Below are 14,095 nucleotides of genomic sequence, written 5' to 3' on the forward strand. Positions count from 1 at the left end.
CTACCTGATATGTTATGTGCTAGTATGATATGATGTTATATGCTAGTAGCAGTAGGGGAGATAGTCCCCAGGATTTCCGGTCGATAGGGCCGAAAGGGGTAGTCATGCCCAGTCATGTTAGACAGATTATGGTTATGTGATATATGTTATGTGGTAGTAGTAGAGGGGTGAAATAGTCCCCAGTATCCGGTCGAAAGGACCGAAGGGGAGGCCAGCACCCAGATATGCTGGGCAGTATCCGGTCGAAAGGACCGAAGGGGTAGGTCGGGCACCCAGATATGCCTGACAGTATCTGTATGTTATGTGATTGTATGGTATGTGGTACGATGGGGGAACTCACTAAGCTTCGTGCTTACAGTTTACAGTTTTGTTTCAGGTACCTCTTTAGTTAGGGGAAAGGAGCCGGCGCGGTAGCGGCATATCACACACACTCTTGTTTCCGCACTATGGATTTTCTGGGATGTACTCTGAATATTTTACTATGATGTTACCGGTTTTCAGACATGAATTAATATTATGAATGTTTTGTAACGATGTTTTTATGTATTAACCTAATTTAAAAATGAAACTTTTAGCTGGTATTTTTGGGATGTTACACATTTGACCTAAAGTCAGATGATAGTTGTGAATCTTGTTTGCTTGGGAAAATGAAAAAGTCACCCTTCACTGGTACTTGTTCTAGGGGTGAGGGTTTGTTGGATCTCATACATACTGATGTGTGTGGACCCTTCAGAACCACCACAAGGGATGCTAACCGCTTCTATGTGACTTTTACGGATGATTATAGTAGATATGGATATGTCTACTTAATCAAGCATAAGTCAGAAACCTTTGAAAAGTTCAAAGAGTTTAAACAGGAAGTGGAGAATCAGCTGGGCAGGAACATTAAGATGCTTTGATCTGATCGAGGTGGTGAGTATCTTAGTACAGAGTTCCTTGAATATCTTAAGGAATGTGGGATTGTCTCACAATTGACACCTCCCAGAACACCACAGCTTAATGGTGTGGCTGAGAGGCGCAATCAAACCTTGTTGGATATGGTTCTGTCACACCCCCAAACCAAGGATGGCGGAAACGTCCGGGGGTGGAGGACTTCATGTATAATATCACAACAACGAATATAATAGTGCTCAAAGTAAATACAACCATCATAAATATAATTGAAAAGGTTACACCATGGAATAAGTTTACATGTTTCAAAATCAATTACATTATGATGACAAAATGAAACGTTTGACGATTTATCGTCCCATCCTCAAAATGTTGTTGGTTTTCCTGTTTCACTGATTTCCTAAGAAAGAAATTGTTTTCCTTGTAAAAGCGACAAAGTATGTTTCCAGAAAATCCAATATTTTCTTTATTAAGTGAAATGAATGCTTCTATGTTATGTGATAATGAACCCTAGAAAGGCCCATAGATTTCCTTCTATAATCGCCCAGTGTATATAAGTTATATAAAATTTAAGTTAAATAAACCATCGAATATAATGGGTCTGCCCTAGGTCCACAAGCAAACAAGGAACAGGAAGTAAGGCGGGCCCACCAATTCTAAGTCGATTATGACTAGATTCTTATATAACTCTAGCATATACACTTAGCAATTATAGTTGAAGTCTAACAATTCTAGATGAAATATAGTTTTAACAGAGATATGATTCCAAAGAAAATCCTATATTTTCCTTATAAAAATTATGTGGTCCTAAATCCCAGGACCGAAAGTAAACAAGTATTTTCCATACTTAAAGATATAAAAGTGGTTCTAAATCGGCATAAAACCCTTTTTAAAGTTAGGTAGTCCTAAATCCCAGGACCAAAAATAAACAAGTATTTTCCCATACTTAAAGTAATTTTTGCAAGTTTAAATCGACATAAACTCGTTTAGTTTTAGAAGTAAAACCCTTTTTCAAAGTAGAATTTTCCATGTAAACTTGAATGATTGTTAACTACCTATGTGAGTCGCTATAACCATAATATGACGAGAAATAACATGCACAACGTTTTTCAGACGTTAAGATACTATGACTCTTGTCACCCGTAGACCTGCAGGTCACACTGTAGCTAGCAGCAAGGTGTGGGGTGTCAAACCCAATATAGATCTATACACAATTATCATGCTCTCCCTACAAGAGACTCTGGTTATAACTTACAGGAATTGGGATCCCGTACTCGAACGTACGGGGAGAGAATTGCCTCACAACCTAAGTTAACTAGTTTACACATAGTTTGATATTAAAACCTCTTCCGTGGAGGAAGTGAAATCACCTTTTATGAAAATACATTAGTGATATGAAATCCTTAAACTATTACTATGATAGTTTATTACGTAAGATATGAAAAACCCATTTGTTTTGAGAGTAAAACATTTTTCATGTAGTAAAAATCCATAAACTATACTTATTGAAGTTTATTATATGTATTCGAAATAAATGAGTAAACCTTATCATGAATGACTAAATTTCAGTTTATGATGATAAACTAACAAGAAAATACATTCAATATTTAGAACTTATTGTTATACACTTTGCTCAACATAATACAAAGTGTTATGAAAGTTATAAGTTGTTAACTAGTTTTTAACCGTTCTGCACTGTTTTAGAAAAATCATAGAAAAATCATACGAAGTCGAAAACTGAATCCGTAAATACTGAGAGTTCATAAAATGTGTCTAGTTTGTTCATAATTTTTATTATGATTTTTGGAAGTCTTTAACTTGTGTTAAAATGTTCATATTCACAGAGTGGTCCGAATTCGTTTTTTGAAATGATAGGCAGGTTTGTAAAAATCACCATAATTTGTAGAAAAATCGTATGGAGATGTGCAAGTAGTCATTTTAAAGGTATGAAGCTGAACTATTTGAATATTATACAGTTTTGAAAGATATTAAGTTTAAGTTAATCAAAACAGTCTGTGAATAAGACTCAACTTTTCTGATGAAAGTTGTTGTTTGAGTTTAGTTAAGTTTTTGGTATTTTAACTTGTATCCCCCCCCCCCTTGAAAACTGAAGAAAACATGAAAATGTAGGGGTATGAACTCACCTTGAGTGATTTCAGTAGATGGATGATGGAGAAAAGAAGTGTTCAACTCAAGAACACTTGGGAGATGCTTGAAGATTTAAAGATCTAACAACAAATATGGCGATATTTGTGTAAGCAATCTATGATTTGGATGAAGGATAGTAGAATATCTAAGTGTAGGAGGAAGATACTTACCAAATGTGGAGGAAAAACCCAAGACCAGCCTTTGAATCTCGAATTTTTAGAGAGAGAAAGTGGAAGAGAGGCGTTTGTCCTTCTTAAGAAAGAGTGAATAAAGTGGGAGGAGAGGGGAGGATATCTCCAGCTTTTGTTCAACATTATGGCTGAAAAAGAGTGGGAAAAGGACAATGATTGACTAGGTATGGGTGAATAGTGACTAGGGGTTGTACTATGAAGGTATGGGGAGGTTGCTTGTGTCCTTGTTCAAAGGATAAGTCAACACTCCTCCTAAATATCTTACCAACTAGATTTTATTCTTAGGCAAGGATTTTCCCCAAAATATAATTAAAATATGAATATTTGGGGTTTATTATGTTAAAATACGAGTTTGGATGAAAATCTCGCGTTAAAATCTCGAAAAACGGGCTCAAAACGCTAAAACTATTGAAAACCGGGCAAAAACTGCCAAATTCCGAAATTGGGGCCGGAGGTTCGGTCCTAGTCCTTAGAACCGAAAGTAGGAGAAGAAACCGAGAGAGAAGGGTTCGGCTGCGCGGGTCGCCTCTCGGACCGAAGGTGAGGCTCGGTTGTGCATGGGAACCGAGAGGTCTTGCAGGCATGCTCATCAGAAGGGACCGAGGGTTAGGATCTCGGATTATAAAAAGTGGAGTTTCGGTTCCTAAGAGGAGTTTCGGCTCCTTAAGGCTGTTTTTCGCGTAGACTTCCGTTTTCGAGCTGTTTTCGTTAAATTCGAGGGTCGGGATGCCCCGAGTGATTATAAAAAGTGGAGAGAGATTTTGAGAGAGATTTGGGAGAGATTTCTCATACTTGGAGAGATTTGGCATACTTAGAGAGATTTGGGAGAGATTTGACATTCTTGGAGAGATTTCTCATACAAAGAGAGATTTGGGAGAAATTTCACATACTTGGAGAGATTTGGGAAAGATTTGACATTCTTGGAGAGATTTCTCATACAGAGAGAGATTTGGGAGAGATTTCACATACTTGGAGAGATTTGGGAGAGATTTGACATTCTTGGAGAGATTTCTCATACAGAGAGAGATTTGGGAGAGATTTCACATACTTGGAGAGATTTGGGAGAGATTTGATATTCTTGGAGAGATTTCTCATATAGAGAGAGATTTGGGAGAGATTTCACATACTTGGAGAGATTTGGGAGAGATTACACACACTTGTAGTGATTTCTCCTACTTAGAGAATTTTGGGAGAGTTAGAGTGAAAGAGATTGGGAGAGACTTCTTTTGTGACCTTTTTGAGTGTTTGGCTTCGCAACGCAAGGTTTGTACATCCCGTTAAGTCTCGTTATGATTGTTATATGCCCCTGAGGGTTAAGGAATAATGTTTTATCTAGTAGTTTCATCACTTGCCCTGATTAGGGTTTAGAATTTCCGAACACGTGAAAACTCTAAGTGATACTTTGTATTAAGATTGCGAGTTGTTTAATAAGAAACATAATGGAAACCCTAATGTACAAGGGTTAGATGAGTTGACCGGATTGACTTGTTGACTTTAGTTGACTTTGACTTGGCCAAAAATTGACGGTTGTCACATCATCCCCCGTTAGAAGGAATTTCGTCCCGAAATTAGCGTTTCGACTGGGACTTCAAGAATTTGGAGGAAAGATGGGGGAACTTTTCGTAGTATAAGGAATTGATATGGTGGGGAACAACCCGGTTGATGTTAAGTGACGACCTTGGAATTTCTTTTTGTAACTTAAGCTGAGTGGATTTAAAGGAGTTATTGTTTTGGAATGATAGTGTATTTTACGTGTGCCTTTATGCTCTCCGTTTTATACTTGGTATTACCATTATGAATATTTTATAATGTAGTTAGCGAGTTCCAGCATTACGAATGTTTCAACAAATTGTGACGAAATTTGCATTATAAGTCCTACCAGTTCTTTTATAATCGCTTGGTGTAAAATAGTCATATATCATTAAGATTGCAAGGGCATTCGGATGGGTGACCCCGCCTTAAGCCCACAACCAAACAAGGAACAGGAAATGAGGCGGAATCACACATTCTAAGTCCATAGAATCTTAATGATATATGACCATAATGTTTACATTAGCCATCATAGATTCACCACTAACAACCCTGCATTTTTATATAGATGATAAGACTTATTCGGGTTTTGCCGTGTTCTCGAGATGCTTTCAGCCTTTCTCGAACTTGTACTAAGTCATAAGTGATAACTTCTCTTTGGAGCGCAGCCTAGGGTCTGCTTTAGTGTTTCTCGTCTGATTAGATCGGTAGGGAACATATGGGTTTGGTTTACACGACTAGACTTATTCGGATGATAGAGCGTTCACTCGCACTCCTGGGTAACCTTGTCCCGCAGTTCAAGGTAGGAGTCGTACCTGGTCCATCCATCACTTACTTGCGCATATATGTCATATGTAATTAAGGTTGGTGAGACAGTTGGATGGGTGACTCTGCCCCAAGTCCACAACCAGACAAGGAACAAGAATTAGGGCGGAAACACACATCCAATATCCGTAGAATCTTAATTATACATTATCCTCGCGTATACGCTTAGTGGTGATAGACTAACCGTATTCGTCCAAGCTTCTGTGCTTGAACCTCATCTGCTGTATGTGTGACATTCCCGAAGGGTCTTCTGGAAATACTTGTGGTAAGGTTTCGGAAGGTATAATACCCCTCTGGTGAGTGTTTTGGGGTTTCACAGCGAGAGATGACCTGGAGGTCTGCGTCGGATTTGTGTTTATGAGAGACGAAGGTTTTCGAGATTAGGTGAAAGGTCTTTTCATAGCCGTTAAATCGGGAAGGTGAGGACTATACCGATTGAAATCTAATGATGACAATAGTATCTTTTTTGATACGATATGTGTTAAGCTGTATTCGTAAGAAGTGCTCATTAGGGTGATAGAGTATCTTGTGTTTCTTTTCAGTGTGTTCCGTTTTGTTCGATGTTATTATTACTGCAGATGATTCCTACCACATCGTCTAGCACTGGTAGTGAGTGTGTTCTGATAGCTAGCAATGATACTTGATATCATGATCCCTGACAGGTCACTCTATGATCGAGCGGTATATGTACGTCGCATGAAATTTGATATTGGTGAAATCGTCGAGTGGGTGGCTCCACCCTAATCCGATTTCTAGACATGGAACAAGAGTCAGGATGGAATTATTTGCTTTAAGTCTTTAGTATTTTGATTATAATTAACCCTGATGTATGCATAAAGTCATCATAACTTACAGGTAATGAACCTAAGGTCATATATAAATGTCTTTGATTTGATTCGAACGAGAGAGTATTTTATCTACTTTCAGAAAGACGGTAATTTTAGCAATCATACCAAATTCATTACAAACATATGGTACTTAAACGCTTTTGTCGTTGGAAACATTACAAAAGTCCTACCAGGCTTCCACTAGTTCAGTTGTCACACTCCTCCTGCTCCTCCGTCATTCTTCTCGGTTGGACAGTCTCTCTTGAAGTGTCCCGTTTCACCACATAGGGAGCATACTGGACTTACACCAGTATTGGTGGTTGAAGCGATGCGCTGGGTCGGGGTCCTGCAGAAGCGGACGCTATGCCCTTTCTTGTTGCAGTTGATACAGCATGGAATCTGGCAAGCTCCTATGTGATGGTAGTTGCACTTGTTACACTTTGGAAGTGTTCCCATATATTTCATGTCTGGTGCTTGAGCGATAGATGTTGTGGCTGATGTCGAGGCATGTGTGGTGACGGATGTCGTATTTGTAGGGGTGGCCATGGGTTGTTGTCTTTTAGCAAATCTTTGAGATTGGTTGTGCTACTTTTTGTTCCAAAACTTTCGCTTCTTGTTCGTAGGTTTGTGGCCTGAGGCGCCTCCATTGGCAGACACCCGCCGGTGTTCCTGATTGTTAGTTGGTTGGTTGCCTCTTGGTGAAGACATAGCTCTATTTCACGATGAAAAACGACTTCGTGAGTGGGGATAATTATCCCAAGTGTATTCTTACGATTTATATTCACATATATAAATTTTTGCACATTGATGTACTATTCTTAGTGTTTATGCTAACGTTCCTGAGACAGAGTTATGGTAGTGGGTAGAAGTAGGTTTCGTACAGGCGTTAAGCTTTACTCATCTTAGGATCATGTTTGTCCCAACACACTTAGCTGAGGAGTTTTGATGGGATCCGGTGTATTAGCGCTCGTATGATCACACCCTATAGGTCTACGAAGAAGGCACCTTTCCACCAAAATGTTTAAAGGTGAGGCGATAATGAGTTTTTAGAATGGCTATACGTCGCGAGTTTTCTAACTAAGTTTATCTTAGTTCAATTTGTAACGTATTTCGGTTGATTATGGTGTTCTGAAAACAGTTCATAACGAGAGTCTATATATGATAAACTCATGTATTTTAGTAGTTCTGTATCCAAGTGAAATCTTGTAATTTGGTCCAAGCTAGGTCCTTCTTACGACCAACTGATGTATGCTTAGTTATATAATTAAGAATAAATATACCTTCGAGTCTCTTAGGTATGTCCTAAGCCCATCTTGTTGATATGATTCTAGTAATTATGGTTTCGGAGAAAATTTTGACCTCGATGCAGGTATACCTCACATCCATGCAAGGAAAAGTTTTGATACCAAATAGATCTCTCGATTAGTATAACCGTTTAAATCGCAGTGTTGTGCTTACACATAGAGTAAAAGAGCACCAATGCATACTCATGAACCTAATTTACAAGGTCTTGTGAGCGGTATGAACTCTACTCACGACGATCCGTCCCTTGCGATGCCTGAGGCAAAGTCGATGCACCTTACAGCTCTGCCAATCGACGCTTGGCTGCAACCATTCTCTCTTCGAATGTCGTGTGCCTACCCTGCTACTCTTTTGCCTCTGCTCGAGCGGCGATAAGGTCTAAAAAAAGAGAGTTGGTCTCTGAAATAGTAGTCTCTTTCCGAGTCTCGGGTACGTGAGACGGTAGGGTCTGTAGTAGCGCGTAGTTTTCGAACTCGGTTTGCAGTCTCCCTGTTTTAATCCCCGATGTTCGCGATCCGTCGGGTCCTTGCCGGGAGGGCTCTGTCAGTCGGTCCCCTGTGGTTGAGGTCATAGCACCCTCATTGGTCTCCACATGGTGATTGTTGGCATTGTCGTCGACTCCAACCCTCGATCACGGTTGCCCAACGGGGCACAGGTCTGATGTAGTCGAAACGGTTCGCGGAAACCCTGGCTATGCATGGAGGGTTGATTACCTCCAGTTCCGCTTCTGATTCTTCTCATAACCATCCACCATTTCCCTGGTTGGGAAAATAGGGGTCGCCTGGTAAGTAGGATCTTGCTATGTTATACGTGCGAGAATAGGAGTGGGAGAGATAATTAATAGGCGTCTAATCCTATAATTACTTATAGGGGTGATCCTTATCAGTCACGTCTATAATCACATAGTGCATACCAGTTATACATAGTCTGAGATAGAATAGACCTTCGAATAAATGACTCTACTCTAAGTCCACAACCAAACAAGGAACAGGAAGTAGAGCAATAGTCATAGATTCTGAGTCTATAATATCTTTAATTATGTATAACCTTAGCGTATGCACTCAGTCATTATAGACCAACTAATAGGGGTCTTTATTTTTCACATAAGTTGGTTATAGTATCACCAAATACTCCTATAGTATTTTAATGTTTGTCTTATGTTTTCGATGGTTGTTTGTAGATAGAGTTGGTAAGTTTTTAGACTTGTTGCAACAACACAACCATTCCCGGGCATATGCTAATCACTTATGGGTTAGACATAGTTGATCAGGCTATGTCATTCCCAGACCTGACTATACATCCCCAAGCCTACTTGTGCCATTCAAGAATCATTACTTTTGTTTTGTTCTAGAATGATGCTGGCCTTAGTATGTATGCATGCATGCATTCTTTTAACAAGAAACTATTTATTTCTAAAAGTATAGTTATTTGAAAAATGTTAAATCAGAGACCTTAGTCTCAATGCATTTATAGTTTATATATCTTATGTGGTTCGATATACTTAGTTCACTATAAACAATGCTCTGATACCAATCTGTCACACCCCCAAACCAAGGATGGCGAAAACGTCCGGGGGTGGAGGACTTCATGTATAGTATCACAACAACGAATATAATAGTGCTCAAAGTAAATACAACCATCATAATTATAATTGAAAAGGTTACACCATGGAATAAGTTTACATGTTTCAAAATCAATTACATTATGATGACAAAATGAAACGTTTTACGATTTATCGTCCCATCCTCAAAATGCTGTTGGTTTTCATGTTTCACTGATTTCCTGAGAATACAAGTAGTTTTGAAAGAGTGTCAACAATTAAGTTGGTGAGTTCATAAGAGTTTGTTTGAGAAAGAAACCGTTTTCCGTGTAAAAGCGACAAAGTATGTTTCCAGAAAATCCAATATTTTCTTTATTAAGTGAAATGAATGCTTCTATGTTATGCGATAATGAACCCTAGAAAGGCCCATAGATTTCCTTCTATAATCGCCCAGTGTATATAAGTTATATAAAATTTAAGTTAAATAAACCGTCGAATATAATGGTTATGCCCTAGGTCCACAACCAAACAAGGAACAGGAAGTAAGGCGGGCCCACCAATTCTAAGTCGATTATGACTAGATTCTTATATAACTCTAGCATATACACTTAGCAATTATAGCTGAAGTCTAACAATTCCAGATGAAATATAGTTTTAACAGAGATATGATTCCAAAGAAAATCCTATATTTTCCTTATAAAAGTTATGTGGTCCTAAATCCCAGGACCGAAAGTAAACAAGTATTTTCCATACCTAAAGATATAAAAGTGGTTCTAAATCGGCATAAAACCCTTTTTAAAGTTAGGTAGTCCTAAATCCTAGGACCGAAACTGAACAAGTATTTTCCCATACTTACAGTAATTTTTGCAAGTTTAAATCAACATAAACTCGTTTAGTTTTAGAAGTAAAACCCTTTTTCAAAGTAGAATTTTCCATGTAAACTTGAATGATTGTTAACTACCTATGTGAGTCGCTATAACCATACTATGACAAGAAATAACCTGCACAACGTTTTTCAGACGTTAAGATACTATGACTCTTGTCACCCGTAGACCTGCAGGTCCCACTGTAGCTAGCAGCAAGGTGTGGGGTGTCAAACCCAATATAGATCTATACACAATTATCACGCTCTCCCTACAAGATACCCTGGTTATAACTTACAGGAATTGGGATCCCGTACTCGAACGTACGGGGAGAGAATTGCCTCACAACCTAAGTTAACTAGTTTACACATAGTTTGATATTAAAACCTCTTCCGTGGAGGAAGTGAAATCACCTTTTATGAAAATACATTAGTGATATGAAATCCTTAAACTATTACTATGATAGTTTATTACGTAAGATATGAAAAACCCATTTGTTTTGAGAGTAAAACCTTTTTCTTGTAGTAAAAATCCATAAACTATACTTATTGAAGTTTATTATATGTATTTGAAATGAATGAGTAAACCTTATCATGAATGACTAAATTTCAGTTTATGATGATAAACTAACAAGAAAATACATTCAATATTTAGAACTTATTGTTATACACTTTGCTCAACATAATACAAAGTGTTATGAAAGTTATAAGCTGTTAACTAGTTTTTAACCGTTCTACACTGTTTTAGAAAAATCATAGAAAAATCATACGAAGTCAAAAACTGAATCCGTAAATACTGAGAGTTCATAAAATGTGTCTAGTTTGTTCATAATTTTTATTATGATTTTTGGAAGCCTTTAACTTGTGTTAAAATGTTCATATTCACAGAGTGGTCCGAATTCGTTTTTGAAATGATAGGCAGCTTTGTAAAAATCACCATAATTTGTAGAAAAATCGTATGGAGATGTGCAAGTAGTCATTTTTAAGGTATGAACCTAAACTATGTGCATATTATAGAGTTTTGAAAGATATTAAGTTTAAGTTAATCAAAACAGTTTGTGAATAAGACTCAACTTTTCTAATGAAAGCTGTTGTTTGAGTTTAGTTAAGTTTTTGGTATTTTAACTTGTATCCCCCCCTGAAAACTGAAGAAAACATGAAAATGTAGGGGTATGAACTCACCTTGAGTGATTTCAATTGATGGATGATGGAGAAAAAAGAAGTGTTCAACTCAAGAATACTTGGGAGATGCTTGAAGATTTAAAGATCTAACAACAAATATGACGATATTTGTGTAAGCAATCTATGATTTGGATGAAGGATAGTAGAATATCTAAGTGTAGGAGGAAGATACTTACCAAATGTGGAGGAAAAACCCAAGACCAGCCTTTGAATCTCGAATTTTTAGAGAGAGAAAGTGGAAGAGAGGCGTTTGTCCTTCTTAAGAAAGAGTGAATAAAGTGGGAGGAGAGGGGAGGATATCTCCAACTTTTGTTCAACATTATGGCTGAAAAAGAGTGGGAAAAGGACAATGATTGACTAGGTATGGGTGAATAGTGACTAGGGGTTGTACTATGAAGGTATGGGGAGGTTGCTTGTGTCCTTGTTCAAAGGATAAGTCAACACTCCTCCTAAATATCTTACCAACTAGATTTTATTCTTAGGCAAGGATTTTCCCCAAAATATAATTAAAATATGAATATTTGGGGTTTATTATGTTAAAATACGAGTTTGGGTGAAAATCCCGCGTTAAAATCTCGAAAAACGGGCTCAAAATGCTAAAAATATTGAAAACCGGGCAAAAACTGTCAAATTCCGAAATTTGGGGCCGGAGGTTCGGTCCTAGTCCTTAGAACCGAAAGTAGGAGAAGAAACCGAGAGAGAAGGGTTCGGATGCGCTGGTCGCCTCTCGGACCGAAGCTGAGGCTCGGTTGTGCATGGGAACCGAGAGGTCTCGCAGGCATGCTCATCAAAAGGGACCGAGGGTTAGGATCTCGGACCGAAGGTCAAGTCCTTGGACCGAAGGTCAGGTCCTCGGACCGAAGGTAAGAAGGGTAGAGCCGAAAGTCAGGTCTCGGTTCTGATTAGTCAGGGGACCGAAATAGACCGACCGCTCGATCCATTTCGGTTGAGAGGGTTTCGGTTCTCAGGAGGTTCGGCTCCTAAGAGGTTCGGCTCCTAAGAGGAGTTTCGGTTCCTAAGAGGAGTTTCGGCTCCTTAAGGCTGTTTTTCGCGTAGACTTCCGTTTTCGAGCTGTTTTCGTTAAATTCGAGGGTCAGGATGCCCCGAGTGATTATAAAAAGTGGAGAGAGATTTTGAGAGAGATTTGGGAGAGATTTGTCATATTTGGAGAGATTTGGCATACTTAGAGAGATTTGGGAGAGATTTGACATTCTTGGAGAGATTTCTCATACAGAGAGAGATTTGGTAGAGATTTCACATACTTGGAGAGATTTGGGAGAGATTTGACATTCTTGGAGAGATTTCTCATACAGAGAGAGATTTGGGAGAGATTTCACATACTTGGAGAGATTTGGGAAAGATTTGACATTCTTGGAGAGATTTCTCATACAGAGAGAGATTTGGGAGAGATTTCACATACTTGGAGAGATTTGGGAGAGATTTGACATTCTTGGAGAGATTTCTCATACAAAGAGAGATTTGGGAGAGATTTTACATACTTGGAGAGATTTGGGAGAGATTACACACACTTGTAGCGATTTCTCCTACTTAGAGAATTTTGGGAGAGTTAGAGTGAAAGAGATTGGGAGAGACTTCTTTTTTGACCTTTTTGAGTGTTTGGCTTCGCAACGCAAGGTTTGTACATCCCGTTAAGTCTCGTTATGATTGTTATACGCCCCTGAGGGTTAAGGAATAATGTTTTATCGAGTAGTTTCATCACTTGCCCTGATTAGGGTTTAGAATTTCCGAACACGTGAAAACTCTAAGTGATACTTTGTATTAAGATTGCGAGTTGTTCAATAAGAAACATAATGGAAACCCTAATGTACAAGGGTTAGATGAGCTGACCGGTTTGACTTGTTGACTTTACTTGACTTTGACTTGGCCAAAAATTGACGGTTGTCACAGGTTCGTTCCATGATGAGTCGAGCTTCGCTACCAATCTCATTTTGGGGGTATGCCTTAGAGACTGTCGCCCATATCCTTAATCTAGTCCCTAAAAAGAAGGTTGCCAAAACACCTCACGAGATGTGGACTGGAAAAGTTCCCAATATGGACCACATCAAAATTTGGGGTTACGAGGCTTTTGTGAGGCGCGAGACTCACGATAAGCTCGAACCTCGAAGTGAGAGGTGTATTTTCATCGGCTACCTACATAAATCCTTTGGTTACCTCTTCTACAGACCCAGTGATAATGTGGTCTTTGTATCAAGGAGAGGAGTCTTTCGCGAGAGAGAGTTCATAATCCAAGGAAACGGTGGGAGGAAAATTGACCTTGAAGAAATTCAAGAGTCAAGTGGTGAAGGAACCTCAAACCCTAGCAATCAACCTGAGGAGGAAACTCTTGTTGATCCGACATATGAGTCTGTAGCTCTGAGGCGTTCCACGAGAGTTAGGAATGCACCTGAGCATTACTATGGTTTCCATATTACTGCGGAAGGTGATACACTTCTCAGTGATATCACACTGGTAAGTCTAGATGAACCTAACAGCTACACGGAAGCCATGGCAGGCCCTAAGGCTGCTAAATGGAAAGAGGCAATGGACAGCGAGATACAGTCCATGTATGACAATCAAGTTTGGAACTTGGTTGACAATTTACCAGGTCGTAAGACAGTCGGGTGCAAATGGATCTTCAAGAAGAAGACCGACATAGATGGTAATGTACACACTTATAAGGTGCGACTGGTTGCAAAGGGCTTTTCTCAAACTCCGGGAGTTGATTATGATGAGACCTTTTCACCAGTAGCAAAGATTAATTCTATTAGGGTTATGTTAGCCATTGCTGCATTTCATG

The sequence above is a fragment of the Lactuca virosa genome, chromosome 4, assembly GCF_052849685.1.
Source record: "Lactuca virosa cultivar CGN04683 chromosome 4, Lactuca_virosa_CGN04683_v6, whole genome shotgun sequence".
Classification (NCBI taxonomy): Eukaryota; Viridiplantae; Streptophyta; class Magnoliopsida; order Asterales; family Asteraceae; genus Lactuca; species Lactuca virosa.